Here is a 17,541-nt window from a genome sequence, read left to right as displayed (position 1 = left end):
ATTGAGTTTGCAGGTTTATCTGCTATATAAAGATCAGTATTCAGTATTCTTCTGCAGGCCGCAGTCAATGTTGAGAATCCATCGTTTCTTTTAGATCTATTTCTCTTATATGTGGTCATATTACAACCTGCTTTTGAATGGACTCTTCTTGTCATGCATTTGGACAAACAGCAATAACATCTTTACAATGTCTTTAATTAAATCATACATAATACACCTTTTCTGATTCAAGAAAAGGTACAAAAAAACTGTCAATCTATTCTCTGGAGAACTAAAGTTATATCTTAAAACAATATAAACCTAGAAGCAGCTAGTTTCGCTCCCTACAGCCTCTCTTGTATCTTAGCTCAATCACGTTTTTTCAAAATCACAATGATAACTTGTATAAAACACAAGAGGTATATAGGATGGGATAAAGTCATGCAAGTCTGTGCCTGTGTCAGTTGCCTCACACTGCCCCGCTGAATCCTTTCTTGCAGAAATATTTGAAATGCTTCTTCCAGCCTGTGCTGCTGTTTTGGCTGCTCTGTGGGAGCAATTTGATGCATGACTAGACTGGAAAAGCTAAATTCTCCCTTTTTATAAAGTAAGCAAGACTCTCACTGGCATTAGAAATGTATAGGAGAGTAGTGCTTAGAATAAACTTTCAGTAAAAGAAAAAATATGAGAAAATATGTCAATTTTATACAAACTCTTCTAAAAAATATGAACCAAAGCTAAATTCAAATCCTGAAGGGTTTCTCAAAACAGTGCATAATGTACCTTCCTCTCCACACGCCAATCCCTGATGTGTTTACATTCATACCAATACCAACATGTCACAGCACAGGTATACTGGCAGCAACAAAAGCAAGAGAGGACATCAAATACCAGCAGCAATGTACTGTCAACCGATTCTGAATAAAAACAAAACTATAAACCACAGTGCCAATTTTACCCCTGATAGCAGCCATCCGATTATGTAACTTCCCACAACAGCTAATTTTCCCGAAGGGAGAAATTTCAGGTTGAAGCTTTTGTTCTGTATGAACTTTGCCAAAGTACTTTGCTCACAAGCTTTGCAGCATACGTGTTCAGATGGAGCACTGAAACCTCAGGGCTCCAAGTCTGAGTCAAGGCTGAGAACAGGGGACCCGGCTGTTGCAGAGGAGGCTGCATACCAAACAGGTCTGGACACAAGCAGGCTGATGTGTCCACCCATAGTCAGGCATGCAGCACTACGCCTAGAGAGGGAATTATCTAATTTTTCTCTGTTGTGTCTGCACTTTGGGGTCAAGCTTTTTAAATCTTGGGCATTAGACCTATTTGCATTTTGCCTAGAGCTAGATGAGAAAATCTATGTCTCTCTCACATCTGTACAGTAAATATGCAGATAAAGCCAGCAGTTGTTTAGCGTAGCTTTGCATAAAGAATGGAAACAGGGGTCATCAGCTAGCCTGGTTCTGTCCAAAGTTACACAATCCAACCATCAGCAGAGTTAACCCCAACTCCACCCTGTAAAACTGAAGCTTGTGGATTTTACATTTAGTTTTTTGTAGAAAGTAAACCCACAAGTTAACATAAAAAAATAAAAAAAACATATTATCTTTATGAGCTTTAAAAGGTGCTGGGAGGCGGATTTTGTTCTCGTTGTACAGAGCCAGGCTAGCTGTTTCCCTCTGCTGTTAGTCTTTATGCTAAGCTAAGCTAGCCGACTGGGGTATAAATCTTCTCAACTAACTGCAAGAAAGCAAATCTGTTTTTTCCCATAAATAATTGAGCTATTCCTTTAAATCCACTATCAATTCTATCAGCTTACAATATGTCACACTACATTCATATCTAGTATGTATGATAATCAGTCCTCTGTTGTAAAGGTTAAAACACTATGAAAGATGCTAATTTGCAGCTTTGGCAAAGCCTTTTTCAAGATCCCTGCAGATCAAGCTTCAGTTTAGCAGCTAATAACGACTAAATCAACTCTTCTCATCTGATCCCTTGTAAAGCCTCACAGATAGGACCACTCACACTGAGACGGCTTAGCCCCTTCAAGAGAGCTTATCTGATTTCACACAATCGGATACTAGGTCAGTGTGGTATTAGGTATCGCTGGCCAATGTTTCTAATCTTGAAGCCGGTAAAAGTCTGCCCCCTTCCTGGATCTCAGGACAGTAGTGCTGAGTCATGATGTCAGGTGCATACTTCAAATGGGGACAAAAACTCTTAAGTCATGTGACTGAATTAACAAGCCTAAACTACAACTCATGAGGTCATGAAGAATGTTTGGATTGCATGCATTAGCTATTGCATCATTCCTTGCACCTCAGTCAGTTGATCTTGACATCTTGACATGTTTTGTGCAACTATGTCTGTTCTACACTACTAGTAATGTAAAATGTAACAGTAATAATCCCAATTGATTTCATTTAGATCATTTATTTCAGCTGCAAACATCATTCAAAGGTTCATTTCACCTCTTTGGAGAAGTATTTGAGCCGGTGCAGGAAGCAGAAGGGCAGTCGGGTCAATATTTGAGAAGGCTTTATGAAATACACTCGTTTATGATAGTCAGGAGGTGGGGTGGGTGCAGCATGGGTGCAGGAGATGAGGACAATAAACTACTTGGCTACAGCGACAGACTGCTCAATCTGGTCATGTAAGAAAATATTTACATGGTTTTATTGTGCTAACCATATTAAGGATTTGTAATAATTAAATGTGGAAGGAAGAAGAAGCTAAGAGTTTAATAGAAATGTCTCTAAATCTATAACTTTTTCAGGATGATACATACATGAATGACTAATGTTCATGGGAACCTTCGATTCAATACTACTTTGAATGAAAAGACCTGACAATCAGTCTCCCAAGGGGCTGGGGGTAATGTTGTTCTGACGAGAATCACAATGCAAAAACTCAAAGGTAAACAAGGAGTGGCTGTTGCTTAGGAACAGGCAGAGGGACAGGGCCAGTAAAGTACGCTCTGTGGTACAAGGAAAGAGAGAGAAGGTGGGCCTCATTCAGCTCAAGGCCCGTAGTGTTTGCAAGGATGCACGTTCAAGACAAAGCCTGACGAGCATTAACAGACAACTGAATGGATTTTCAAAGTGCTTCTGTCTGTGTAGTAAACTGCTCTTACTGGATGAATCAAAGAAATAAACTGGAAGATGCCGTTATTTCATCACCAATAGCGATATTGCAAAGTTACATCTATAGTTGTTGTCCCAGAAACATGATGTCAGATACTTTTAACAATACTGATGTGATGTGAATGGAGCTGCACTAATGACCAGCGCTCTTGACAGTCATGAAAGAATAGAGCCTTTTTCACTTTCATGTCGAGTACTAGAGGAGACCGATCAATAACACTCTCATGTCTGTACAGTGGATAAGAAGGCAGAGCCAGGAGACTGTTAGCTTAGCATAAAGAATGGGAACAGGTGGAAACAGCTAGCATGGTTCTGTCTGGAGGTAAAAAATCTGTCCAGCACATTTAATTCCCCTCAAATCAACACATAATATTTTTATGTAATCTGTACCTAATCAAGAAGTAGTACAGCAAATCACTGTAAAACCACAACATGTTCACACAATTTGGTTTTTGTATGAATTAACCAAAAAAGATATTACGTGTTGATTTAGTAAACTTTGAAGGTAGTGCTTGGTGGATTGTGTCACCTTTGGAGATGGTCTCACTAGCTGTTTCCCCCTTTTTACATTCTTCATGCTAAGCTGAGCTAATCAGCAGCTGGCTGTAGCTTTATATTTGATGGACAGATATGAGAGTGGTGTCAATCTTCTCATATAAATGAGCAAGAAAGCAAATAAACATATTTCCCCAAAATAAAACAACAGAAAAAATAGAGAGAAAAGTTAAGTGTTTGTCAAACAATAAGCAAAAATGTAAGAAGTATTAGTTTCAATTTGGATTTGCTTGATGGGCAAATTTCGAACGAAATGAAAATGTCACTCAGCTCTGAATGTGTGTTTGCACTGACGTGTTTTGTGGCGTTTATCTGTCAAACCTGTGGCTCAGCCCCTTGTTTTTCCTCGCATCGTGTCCCCGAACCAACCGCATGACATGACAAATTTTCACAGAAAGAGCAGTGCCTGTAAATGTGGCTTTTTGAGGCTCAATTTAAGCTAAATGAAATGCTGAGCTTCTGCCACAAGCCTTTCATTTCCGGTCATTGAGCATTTCATGAACACGCAGGAGAAGGCGATGAAAGGGGAAAAAAGACATTTAAATAGTATGAAAGCAAAGCAGCTTGGAAAAGGAGGAGAATAAAGCAATAAATTAACTTCAGCTCTGGCCTCCATAACTGAAACCTTTTCCACTCAGACAGGAGTTCAGCAGATCATTTGAGTGCTGGAGTCATTATGGGCATGGCCAGTTTTCCATATAACAGCCTGCTACAGAGGCTTCTAGACACAGACACCACTGCAGCTGGGTGTCTGGGTCCAAAGCCTCTGCAAACCATGTGGGCAATCAATTTCCCTCAGTGCCTGGATCAGAATGCCTCTTTGTACCAAGTGATACTGCATTAAAGACAACATGATGTTTAAATTATCACAAGGGCGTTTGAGGGAGTTGGCAACAGACATCAACTAAAACATATTTCACTTGGTATGTCAGTTTAATGTTCAAACGCACCCCTTTTTTTAAACCATGTTACCTAAATAAGGGTGGAACCCACATAACTGTAAAGAGCAACATTACAGTGTGAATGTGTTTCCAGGCCACTGCATTGTATAGCATAGTGCTAGCAATTTATAGCAGTGAGCTAGCTGTATCATATTCCTGTATCTACATATTACCGTGCGGTAACAAATATCCGTGCTTCAAATACAGACAGTGCCAACAGAAAGCTGTAATGGAAATTTTTATGAGGTTCTGCATGCTGCTTTTATCTGGCACAAAATAAACCTGCACCTCAAACCTGCCTCCACCCACGCAAGCACTACGACAGATACAATTTCATCAATACATGCATTATCATGACTTTCACAGTAAAGCAGTACACAAGAGAAAATAGTTGAGTATATTAATAAACGTTAAAGTCAGTTACAGGAAGTACATGCTATTTCCAAAAATAGAATCTCATCAGTATCAGCTCATGTAGCTGAATGTCAGGTGGTTAATAATTCATGAATGGTTTATTTAATTATTTCTTACCATCTAATAGCCTCATCATCATCTGAGTTAACAAAAGTCAACTTTTTATTTAAAATTGTATAGGAAGCACTTTGCATTCAGCTCCTTGATAAAACTATTATATCCACAATGTACTTTACTTCAATAAAGTAAAAGACCTGCATTCAAAAATTACTTAAGTACACATAAGGGCAGCAGAATAGCGTCATTATTTGTTTTGTATGTAGTAAATATAGCTGTAGAGGAGAACAAGGTATAACATTACCTTTGAACTGAAGTTAAAGCATAAAGTAGCATCATTTGGAATTATTAATAAAGTAAAAGTACCTGAGTACAGTAGATGGGTTAACATAAAACAAACCCTGTATTGGACCCATTTGCAGCCGTGTAAAGAGGAGACTCTTGCTTTTACCAGCACAGAATCTGTGCCCTGATCAGCATGGTACGTTGCATAACAAGGAGTGTTATCAAAAGGTGTGACCTGATATTCCACATATCATATCATCTCTCTCTCTCTCTCTCCCTCTCTTTTAGGGTTTCTAGTAAGACTGTGTACTGGCAAGAATCAGGCGATAGGATACATATCATGATACAGTGGTTACGATTCAATGTACTGCAATATATTGCATTACTGTTAGCAAGGCAATAAACTGCAATTTGTGTAATTTAATTCAAGGAAAACTGCCTTAGTCCAAAGAACACACCACCCTGTGCATCAAATCTGAGTAACGAAAAGTTAACTTTTTTATGCAATCAGAAAAGGTGGTATCCATGTTTGCATATTTTACAGTCACTATAACATCCAACATGATAGAACTACTTTTTTGCAATCTGAGACACTGTCTGACAACAATCTTTCAATGTAAAACCATTTACTAAAAATCAATAGTGTTTTGAGAATCAATAAAATATCACAAAACATTATATTGCGATACTGAACTGTATCAATCATCTTTTTCAATGATTTTTAGCAGTTTTAATATGAAAATTTGAGAAAACGTTCGCAAATGACTAACAAACGTGCATTCAAAGTCTTGTCACTTTACCATCATCAACCACTAATGCAAATATGAACATATCTGAAAGACCTAAGCCAACCATTGAATATTTTTGGATCATCATCATCATTTTGTAATCACTGAAAAGTCCAGTATTACATCACTTCCTTTAAAGTTCAGGACAAACAAAAGAGGAAAAAATGTATCATCCCTACTACTCTGATACAAATCACAACTTTCAGGGCTGAAATGAAATATGTCTGGACTGGGCCCTGTGTTCAGATGTGATGATCATAGCTCTGGTTTGTTATGTTTTGCCAGTCCCGGCACGCTCTTAGTATGACACAGTTGCAACACGGGGAGACTTGCACAATCAATTTTACTTTATTTATCAAGGGAGGGTTTCCTGAGTGTAGACATGCAATATATGAACACAGAGGCACAAGTGGCTTTGACCTGCTGAGTGTAGCTATGCCTGGAGCACCTTGAGACACAGTAAGTGCCTTGCTCAGTGGCACCTTGACAGTAGCCATAAGGGCAGAGGAGAGGGTTACACATTAACTTTCCCCACCAAGTTTTTTCCAGCCTGTCACAGGAGTTCAAACTTCCCGTCACAAGCCCACTTCTTCAACCTTTAAGCCTCCATCCACTCCAGAAAAAGAGAGTAAGATGGAAATTAAAATGGCTCAGAAGAAATGGAGAAACACTGACATGGAAACATAATGTAAATCTATTTAAGCAATACAAAAACAGCCAAACAAACAGTCAAAAGGAGTGCTGACCATTTCTCATTTTGACCTTTTCCAGGCAGTTTTATCAGAAGATACACCTGTCTTGTGGATATACAAGACAGGTGTAGCTTCTAATTTCACTATGAGGACACTGGTTTTCTGAATCCTCCTCAGTAAATGGGTGACAATAATGCAACAATATAAAATATTGCATTAGATATTAAAATGAAATTCTGGTCTCCTTTTGTTTTAAGATATTTTATTAGCTCATATATTTAAGGATTTCTCCATTTGTTTTCCACTTTAAGACCAAAAAAGGTTGAGTTTAAACTTATATATGCCACTGACATTCAATCAGTATAGTATTTAGCCTGTGCAAATGCATCATATTTGCATGTTGCTGCCAACAGATAAAGTAGATAAAGAAAGAAAGATCCTTTTTGTGATAAAGAACAGTTTGTACCTGGCCACGTGAAACTGAATATGATTCTCAATCCGTTCAAGTCAAGACATAAAAAACTGATCGTACCTGACCGTACAAAGTTGGCTCTGTTTTTATTCTCTTTGACCCATGTGCCTGTAATACGAAACTGAATAAATCCTCCACTTTTACATATCTCGGCATGCTGGGACTGTGATAATAAACTCCTCCCCACCACCTCCTCTCGTCATGCCCTTCTCTTGCAACGCAACCGTCGCCTTGCCCAAACCTAATGATCTAATTACAGGCTAAGACTTGTTGACTTTGTATTGAAAGAGGAGCCTACCTGATACTACTGTCCAGCCCCCTCTCTGTCTCCCTCATCAGCCTCTGTGTCCTCTGAATGAGGCACACACAAAGCCTCACTAAACACCACCTTAAGCATGAGTTCATCCTCTGAGGCACGAGGGCCTCATTTACAATCCAAATCAGGGTGGGCACAGAGTACGAAGAGTTAGGCCAAATGCAAACTCACCTGCTCAACACAACAGCTCTATTCACTCACTGCGTCATGTGTTGACGCTACAGCAGGTGTTAAATACAAAAAGAGTCTGAGGCCAATTGATCAACAGCTAATAATAGTTCAGTAGCTGAGCCTCAAGTATACAGATATTTATTTTGTGTCTCTGTGGTCTGTTCTCAGTTGCCTGCATTTGGCCTCAACTGCCCGCTACGTCAGACATTACATCTACCTAATCAATAATGAATGCCGAACTGATGAAACAATCTCAAGCTTTGGTCTTTTGCATATGACTTCAAATCTGCACTGGTTCAGGGCTTACTGAAAACTGCAGCTGCTTTTGAAGACAGAATCAATAAAAAGTGGGTGTGATGCTTTTCAAACTGTAGTCGTGTTTATTCAGTGATATAAAATGTGCACAGTGTCTTGCGTGGTCCAAAAAAGTGCAGAGTAGATTTCTGGTGAAACAGGAAGTGTGCTTTTATCTCTGCTGCACCGAGCAACTTTTAGAAACAAATTCTCACCAGCGTTAAGACCAATTTAACTGGCTGTTAGAGGAGAAAAAAACTTTAGGGAAGGTCAACTAATACTGGCATAAAAAAAAGAGGAAGAAACATACTGTGGGACCAGACTTCTCTCTGAATTGAACTGAGGACCTTGCAGGCCTCTATTTTACAAGATGAGCAACATTCTGTTCTGATGAACTGAAGATGAAGCACTTCAGAGCTCCTCACAGTCTGACTCCACGTACCAGACTGTGAGGAGCAACAACAGCAAAACAACAGTAGTTTTTGTGCCAACTGATGCAGCATTTAACATGATAAATAAGGACTGTATTTAACTTTGAAAGCAATCGCAGATCAACATCGACATCAACATCATCAGCATGATGTGTAATTACAGATTACTACACCATGAAAAATACATGTGGGCTTGGTCAAGGAGCTTGCAAAATACTGTTCCCGCCCTTGCTTCAGCACGCCATATAAGGCAACAATTCATAAAAGAAAAGCAACAATCAGATAATTCCTATTAGTTCTTAGAACGACAAACACAGAAACTCAAACTCGTCACTTGATCTCACGCGTTGTCAAACCGTAGAAAGTGTCAACTGAGTTTGAAGGAACTGGTTTGATCTGCGTAACCAAACATAAAAGCTTCACATATGAAACTCACAGTACTATAAATACTGTTTTGCTGTTTCCTTGAACACATTTTGATATAGAAGTAGGCTTGGAAAACATTATACGGGGAAAAAAACATGTATTAATTCATCTTGCATGACTTTTTAAAGCTCCCTTAACAAAACCTTAATATGTCAAGTGTGCTAATGAAAATGCTATGATGAAACCAAAGGTACACATTGTGGCGACCTATCAAGCTGCCTGTCCAATAACAAACACAACTCCCAAGTGATTAAATAAATAATGATCAAAACTTCCTAAACTTAAAAAAAATCAGCAATTAATTTATACTAGCAAGAAACAACAAAACATGTCAAGTGTAAGGAGGAGGAGGATAAATATTCATCACTCACCTCAAAGACTCAGGATTCGGGAGACAATGTCCATAATAGCAACCGAACAAGTGTCGCTCACAGTAACCAATGAAAATCAAGAGAAAAACACACAACAAAAGGCGAAAAAGGGGTGATAATCCAAGGTGCGTTCAGAAGGGGACAAAGCTGTATGAAGGTGTGGACCACCGACCAGCCTCACACTTTTTTTCTCACAGCGGCTAAAAACAAAACTGAAGAGGAGGGGAGCGAAAAAAAAAACACAATGCAATGGCTGCTGTTTGAAGCAGAAAAAGGAGAAGTGTAGTGAAGCAACTTGTCCTCTCCCTATGAGTCACGCAGAACCGTCGCCATTGGTAGTGGAGCCCTGAGGCAGAGTGCTTTCACCTGGCCAATCAGCGGCAAGTATCGGCCCTGAATGCAAATCCTTTCAGGTGAGTTTGACGTGTGGCAGGGATTGGATGATGCTGCGGCGGGGGAGGGGAGAGCAGAGAGGTCCAACCAGAGGGCCACACCTCAAACAGCATGAAAGACGATAGACGGGTTCCTCCTGCAGAGGCGGAGGAGTGCTGGTGCTGCAGGTAAACAGTTGGACAGGTATGCGCTTACTTTAGACTTTGACCATACAATATGGGCCAGGCATGGTGATTAAAATCTGTATGGCGGCTCAGAAGTAAAGTTCACATCTTATGGTGTCCCATTAAAACATTTACAATGAAGTGTGAGTCTATTAGCTGTGTCAGGGAGCCAGTTAAGCTGCTGACTTGTGGGGGAGTCGTTCTCCCGGCAGTAGAAAGACCCATAAAACAACTTCTACCAGTGGGAGGTACAAAGAAATGAAACTGTAAAGTCGACTGCGTTTAGATTTGAGCAAGTGCTTCACCTCAGAGAGCCAAAAAAAGTCTCCTCCTCCCCCTCCCGCTTCTCTTCAAGATTCAGTGATCATGATAGCGGGAAAGCTCCTGCAGTGAACAATCATCAAATGCACATTTAACTCAAGCACTAGGTATTTGTTTCTCAATTTTTACATTTAAGGTGTTAAAATAAACAGAAAGTGTCACAGATCGGCTGCCAAGTATGTGTCATGGATCATTTTACTGGCACAGTTCTTCTAAGTTTAGAGTACGCAGATATAGACCTGATAAGAATCTATCAGAAATGACACTCACAGGAAGTGGTGGTCTGTGGTGAGCATTGAGCACTCTATGTCTTCACTCTTGGCTGTGCATCAATTTATACATGTTTTCCACTGAAAAGCCCCATGAAGTGCATTCAACAAGTCAAATATGTAAATAAAACCTGGCTCAAATTGGGATTGTTGGGAAAGAACATAAACATAAACAAACACAGGACTTGGAGATTGATGTTTTAAAAATGAACCCATTAAACTCAATTGCAACAGCAGAGCGGTCTGTTTGGCACGGACGCCCAAATCACCCCTCTCAGTCTCCACCGAGTGCCCTCATCATCACATTAATTCTTCCTGGCCTCCGTTCAATACAGTTCAGCTCAGAGTAGAAAGCAGCTGTTTGCCTCAGAGCAAATTGATAGCCTTGCTGTGAGGGAAAGCAACACCAAACAAGCTCCATTCATCATCACCTTTTGGAAAACACTGTCCACAACTCCGAAGCAGTGGAGGAAACTGTTCACTTCTTGTGATATTAACACTTAAAGCCAATGCACTGCATCACTGCTAAAAATCCAGGACAACTGTGTAAACATACAAAAGCACACACATGCATGTACATGAGCAAAAGTAATTTTACTCCCCTTATGTAAACCGTAAAGATAAACAAACTTTATGCGCAAACAAAAGAGTTTAAAAAATCATCTGAGGCCCAAAAGAAGAGCTGCATGCATTCAGCACATTGTCAATATTATGGATGTAATGGATCAATTGTGTGCCACCACCTTTCACTATCAACAGGGTACTTTTCTATCTTTAAGACTTCTGGGTCCATAATTTACCCACACTGTAGATCCTGAAATACCATTTATATATTGACACTGTGTATCTACTGTGAAAGAAAAAAGGAAACTTTAGAGAGCTGCAGGACTGACGATACGCTTTTAGATTCCTGAAACCCAAATTCAGCATATTCTTTGCAAAATGAGAAAAAGAAAAGAAACCAGTAATGAGACTGCGCTACATTCCAGTGATCTGCTAATTGTGGGTAATCAGCTGTGTCAGAAAAAATATTTTCCCCGCCAGTAAGTCTCTTAGGAGTAGCAAACAAATAGACGAGAGGGCATGGTGTCAAAAACAATTGATGGCTCTCCTTCAATGGATACGCAGAAGCACATTTATTCCTCTTTGTGTGCCAGTCAAGCGGAAACCTCTGGTGCTGACATTTGAAGCAAACGTGTCAAAAATTACAGTTCTTGAAATGGCCAGTTGAGACTGACTCTAAAAGAGAAACTGTCCTCTTTGACCCCAATTTGTTAAAAAGACAAACTTTACAGCAGAAATAAACTTGTTAACAACCTGGTACACAAATGGTTTGGGTCTCTTAAGCTAGTATGTGATGTGATGTGAAATATTATATCAGTCACACATTTGATGGCAATTGGCAAGAGACTTTGACCTTCACACCTTCTCCTTAGAAACCTATGGGTGACGTCATGGAGACTACATCCATATTTTATACAGTCTAGTGTGCCAGTATCTTTTGAGCTGTCCTTGTAGTTTTTGATAAGGGGAACTACAGTAATGTGAATAAACTAAATGCATGTGAATGACCTGGTAAGGTCTCACTGAGCAAGACAGAGGGAGAATCTCTACAATCTAGCTACACATGAACTATGATTTCATAATATAAACATACTTTAGTCTTTCAAATTCAATTAAACATGTCAAACAAGCTTGCAACCATTCCAAAATGCTAATTTCTGCTTAATATATTTCAATGGATAGTGTTAGAAACTGCAGGCTGATTGCCCTCCTCTCCACAAGAGGCACCAAGAGATGTTCACTACACTTATGGTAGAACCTCCCATGTTATAAATAGAGGCCTAGGTGAGGACTTCCTCTTCTTTGTCTCCAAACACCTTCACCATGATTGAGTGTCTGTGTTCCATGTGTCTTTTGAATTACCTTCAATGTAAGTAGCAATTTATTTCTATTATTGGATTTATGACATATTTCAGATGATGAACGGATCATCTTAGAATCTAATTTGTTTGTAAGATTATGATTTGAGCAAGATGTTGTAATCTCTTTCTTTCTTTGTGTAGAACCATGGAACCATCATCAGCAATAACCTTCAAAATAACTTCCTGGCAAAATAAACGGCATAAGTGACTGCAACCTTGTTTCCTGGTGGTTTGTGGCTCCAGTTAGAACTTTAAATCCGTAACAGATAGGATGGATAGCAAAGACAACAAACAATAGATTTCTCCAACACCCTTATTTATTATGTCTGCATCTGAAACATCCAGTAAGTAGTAGCACTTAGAAATGCTAAATATGAAATTCACAGCATATCTATTGCCTCCACACAGCTCTCTATATGGCTAACCGTACTAACAGCACAAACAGTACTGACAATGGCAACAGTGAAGACAGATCTAACAGTGTTTGCAAATCTGAGGATTTGTTGGCTTTTTTTCAGCTTCATGTCATAAAATGACAATGTAAGAAATCCCCTGACGTTAGTTGAAGCTCTGGTGATTTCAAACACTTCATAAACTTCATTTTTATTTGATCAGGCAAATATCAAATTAATTCACTGTGGATTAAATTGAATATCTTTTTTATCGTTTTAGGCACAGTACAATATAAAAGAAAATGTCAAGTTAAGTCAACTGCAGACGATGTATTCTTTGACTCTTGAGTCAGATAAGGAAAACTTCAGATAAAACAAGCCAGGAGGGATCAGGATGGATAGACATGCAAACACTTCTCACATGTTTAAGGTGATATTTGGGCAAAAACAGACACTGAAACATAGCAATCACTGCTCTAAAGTTTGGATTGAATAGATAATACGCCAGACACACATCTTTGGTTGACAGTGTTTAGAGAGGCTCATTCATGGCCTCAAATCTAGACTAAACTGTAAACCCTCATGAATGTGAATAATGTGTTATTGTGTATTTTAATGGAACGCAGCAACAAAAAAATATATATTTGCACTTATCCTCTCTGAAGAATTCACAATCCTTCCAATTATCTTCTGCAATACTGAACGCAAACTCGTCCAGATTTGCACAACAAATCATATCTACACTCTGGGGGAAAAGCAATAAAAGTGAAGATGTTTAAATTACTGGTGCTTCATGACATGTCAATGGGATACAATTAAAATCAGCCCGCAGTGTGGGAACACAAAAAGCCTGTCTAACACAGTGCATTGTGTTCTTGCTTTACTTCTACAATGGTGGTGTATTAACCCAAGCAAAAATAGTCTTGTTGTGGGATCAGTGCAGAGTCACGTGAACCTGTCGACTCACTGTAAAGAAACACCTTTCCTTTGCAGCCTAAGAATTAAAAAAACTATTTTGTCCTAGCTCTGCATACGGACGACAACCACGACAGGACCAGCCCTAAAAGGCCCCATTTTCTGCGGTATCTCCCCATTGAAGGGCAGAGCACAGCAATATTTTACACCACAAAGCTGGTGTGGTTAAAGCCTGTGTCAGTGAATTTCTCTTTACCCAAAAGAGGGAAATAAGATCATCTAGATAATTGCATGCTGTTAATCTTTCTGCTTGTTTATCCAAATGCAATTTTGAGTTGCTAGATTCACATTTTAATATTACTATTATGTTAATATGACAGAAGTGCACTTAGTTATTCCGCTTACTACACAAATGCCTCTGATTTATCTCAGCATGCCCTACAAAGTTGTGCCTGACAAACCACTCCACTTAGAACTGCACTAAAATCCAGATCACTCAGTTAAGAGTTATTTTGGAGTACTGTGTGACAAACATTTTAGAACAATCCTTGACAGGATGAGATATGGGAGCATTCGGAGGCCGCACAGGATTATTTGTGTAGCTTGGAGGTCAGCATTGATCCAGAATGCTGCAGCAAGTGTACCAACAAAAAATAAGAAAATAAATCATATTACTCATGTATTAGCTTCTCTGCACTGGCTCCCTGTAAAATAATGGACTGAATTTAAAATCCTTCTCACCTACAAAGCCCTAATGGCCATGGCACATCATATCTTAAGGAGCTTAGTGTAAAATATTACCCAACTAGAGAGCTGCGCTCCCTGAATGCAGGGTTACTTGTGGTTCCTAGAGTATCAAAAAGCAGGATGGGAGCCGGAGCCTTCAGTTATCAAGGTCCTCTTCTGTGTCTTCTTTACTGTGCCGATGCAAGAGTGTCCTGGCACAGAGGATGTTGTGATGACAAATTTATGATTTGTGATTTTGGGCTATGCAAAATAAATTGAATTGGATTGAATCTGATCTCTGCTGTACACGCTCAAATACAGAACAGAGAGGCTGAGGCTCTGGGACACCAGCTAACAGAACAGGGGCACCTGGTGGGAGACACAGAAAGAGGTGAACGAGAGGGCAGAGAGGACTCTATAATTAACCCCACTGAGATGGACAAAGTATTGCTGTAGGAGAAAACACTCAAAAACATCTGTCATACGGGGATTGTAGGGAAAGAATGAAGGCAGTCAAGGTGCTACACAAATATCACAGTTATGATTTAAAAGCATGCCAGCAGGCTGAGGTCAAACACCCTTGTTGCAACAAGTTTTTTCAATAAGCTGACGGCTCATAGCGCTATGAAAACTTCATCATTCTTGGACAGTGACCATCCTGACTCACACATGATTAATTGTGCTGACTGTGTGCGGCTGTGGTACGTAGAGACCTGACAAAGAGCTGTGTAGGTGTGTATAAGGCCAACACATTCAGTGTGCAACAGCTCATCAAACTGTATGTGAGTGATTCAGTAGCAGCTGGGAGCAGAGAACGATGCTCAGACCACAGCCATTCAGCAAATTATATTCAATGCGGCATTGAACTCCATGTGCACACTCACATATGACTTCTTTGTTTTGATACCATATCCTGAAGGGTCCCAAACTCTCCTTGAAAACCAAAAGTTTTTTTTGGTTTTTTTAAACCAACAAAGTTCAACTATAGACATATTGAAGCTGAGAGAGCTTCAGAGCTTTACGACAGGAAGTACTTACAATAATAAAAAATAAAAATAAAATGTCCAGTGCTCTTTTGCAGTTTCAGCGTTTAAGTTGGCAATTACTCTAAAATCAAAGACTGGGTACAAATAAAGTAATGATCTGTTAACTCAACACGTAAATTGGTAAGGAGAAGTGTCCGCAAACGCTTGCTTTTCTTTGTTTACACATCCATCAGATGCAAAGCAACATAAGTGTTCATTTGCAGTCGTGTTTCTGGCCATTTCATGAATGCAAGTCCAATATTTTCTCTCGTTTTGCTCTTCACCGACCCCTGAGTGAAATATCTGGCTCCATAGAGCAGCTGCTAAACACTCCACTGTGTTCAACAGCTAGTTGCTAAATGTTGCAGCCTGCTGTGTCTGGAAACGGTGCTGAAGAGACATACAGTAGCTGTTGGACAGATGAGCAGGGGGCTAGCTGTTGTAGTCACATTACGTCTACTGCTGCCAAATCCAGATACACACACACACACACACACACACACACTGCAACTCATTAATTATTAAATACAGAGAGCAGGCCAACAATCCAGGTCGTCCACATCACACCTCTGTGGGCTGTAACAGCAACCTGCAGTCAGATACTGGCAGAAAGCATATATCGTTACGCGACGTCACTGCACCACAAAACTGCTGTTTCTCATACGGACGTAGTATCATAAACAATCACCGAGGGTTTTTAAAAGTCCATCTGTGTCACTAAGCCAGCTAATTCGGGGCTAAGAGCATGCCTGCTCCAGTGTGCGCCAACAGCAAGCAGCTTTTCACCCGAGAGCTCTAGTTTATCTCAAGCTCATTATTAATAAAATGCCATGAGGCCCTAAGAGCATATTGCTCTGTCACTCAGGGCCTAGATTATAATACCCATTGGCTGCATGCAGTTAAATAATTTAACAAGCTGGAGGACTGCCTGTCAGTTTGAAATTAACCCAAAAGAAAGAAAAAAAAGAATAAATTACTGACGGTGAAGACAGACACTCGCCTCTCAGCAGATTTGATGAGCTGCCTGAGCTCGCTGTGAATTCTGTCAACTCTGTCTTCGCTTGTGTTAGTCACATTTGTTGAAAGAGTTTGTTGAAAGTTGAATGAGGAGAGATCCTTTGGCTTCTTCCAGCAAAAGCTCACTCTTTGAACCCCGTGCACCGCTGGCTGAGCTGACTCATGAAAGGCCTCTGTGAACCACTTTACTGCTACCTCATTAGCTCCAACAGACATGAAAAATGACAGGGTGAAATATCATTATGCGCCAAAGTTGCAGGCCGAGCCGGTTACTATTTTTGTCTGGAGCTTCACTACAACCCAAGCCATCACTCCTTAATGTAATTACACATACATCAGAGATACAGCTTACTACGCTGTGTACTTACATGGACCTCAGCGGGCACCGTAAAAATATCCAAGTAATGTGGTTAACTAATCTCATGATGTCAACATGCTGCCGGAGTGGACACGTTATACTCTGACTCATCCTACAGTAATTCTTCCTCCAGACAAAGAACATTACAGCTAAGGGTTTTCTTACTTTCCCTAGAATCTGGAGGAACATAATCTAATGTGGTGTCTTATTTCAATTTTAATTCAAAGCAATAGTCTGACAATTTGGGAAATACACCATCTCTGCAACAAAGGTAATAAGCGTATTTCCCAAAATGTCAAGCTATTCCTATATGCAAAACTGTTAACGCTTATAGTCGAATACAGTCTATTCTCACTTGATTATCACAACAAAGTCTTTATTATTGCCTCATTTTGTAAGTTTTCTACTACTGAATAAAGCAATACTCTGCATCATTGAAGCCAGTATTTTGTATAGCTTTTATCAGTTTGTTTTTAAACTCCTGAATCAGTCTGATTGGTTTTAAAAAGGACAACTAACTACTGCATTTACAGAACGACACACTGAAAACACAAAGTCATGTTGTCCTCTTTTTTGTGCTAAAAATAGCTTGACTGGAACGACGCATTACATCATGACAATGGCCAAATTCATGGAGAAACTCAGGTGTGATGACTCGTCCAAGTCACATGCTTGTGAGACAGACAGCATGAGAGTGG

At 39.7% G+C, this 17,541-nt stretch overlaps 1 protein-coding gene across 4 annotated transcripts in view; it reads right to left on the bottom strand.

Annotated features, from left to right (window-relative positions):
* elf1 (E74-like ETS transcription factor 1) overlaps positions 1-17,541 on the bottom strand; it is a 39,123-nt gene that overhangs the window by 18,747 nt on the left and 2,835 nt on the right. For 3 of the 4 annotated variants that reach the window (XM_054597876.1, XM_054597878.1, XM_054597879.1), the window contains exon 1: positions 9,339-9,632. The exons of the other annotated variant lie outside the window; for it this stretch is intronic. The gene's annotated coding sequence lies outside the window, so the exon portion shown is untranslated. Of the gene's footprint in view, positions 1-9,338; positions 9,633-17,541 lie in introns of those variants that run through there. 4 annotated transcript variants of the gene reach the window in all.

The sequence above is a fragment of the Anoplopoma fimbria genome, chromosome 4 (genome assembly GCF_027596085.1).
Source record: "Anoplopoma fimbria isolate UVic2021 breed Golden Eagle Sablefish chromosome 4, Afim_UVic_2022, whole genome shotgun sequence".
Taxonomy (NCBI): Eukaryota; Metazoa; Chordata; class Actinopteri; order Perciformes; family Anoplopomatidae; genus Anoplopoma; species Anoplopoma fimbria.
This window is presented reverse-complemented; position numbering and strand designations above follow the sequence as displayed.